We start from the raw sequence: 648 nt of genomic DNA on the forward strand, positions 1-648 counted from the left end.
TGGAGAGGGACAGGGTTGGAAGGTTGAGACTGCAAATAGGGAAGAGCAGGGAGAGAGAGGGGACAGGGTCGAATGCTCTGGAGAGGAAGGGAGAGGCCATGGTCTGGACACTGCAGGAGAGGACGGGGCCGGGGCCAAAAAGGGGCGAAGTCAGAGGTGCAGATGACGGGGGGAGGGGGCGTTCCTGGGCCATTTCAAGATGGAGGAGGACGGGGTCCCGCCACCCAATGGTGTGGATTGTGGTGAAAGCTTTTGAGGTCAAGGTCTTGGAGGAGGGCAATGGCTCAGGCCCCCAGGATGACAGTGGGCCTTATGGGCTACGGAGAGGGGCAGGGGATGCAGAGGGGCAGGGGAAGGCGTGCCCAAGAGAGGGAAGAAGACATGCTGGGAGTCAAGAGGGGGTTTTCATCAGATGGGTGTGGGGCGGGGAGCGCATGGGGTCTGACTTCTCATCAGGAGTGCAGCGCAGCGGGCAGCCAGGGTCTGCCGAGGGGACCCCGGGCTTCGGGGTGGGTCGGGGCCCAGCGCTGTCCCTCTCTGCGCCCCGCCTCCTCCGCAGGGGTGGGGGGACGGGCTCTGGGCTGACTTCAATCTGAGGGCCCAGCAGGGAGGGCCGGCCACGGCAAGCCCAGAACTTGGGGAGGGGTC

The sequence above is a fragment of the Carlito syrichta genome, unplaced genomic scaffold (genome assembly GCF_000164805.1).
Source record: "Carlito syrichta isolate Samal-C Ts95f unplaced genomic scaffold, Tarsius_syrichta-2.0.1 Scaffold126623, whole genome shotgun sequence".
NCBI lineage: Eukaryota > Metazoa > Chordata > Mammalia > Primates > Tarsiidae > Carlito > Carlito syrichta.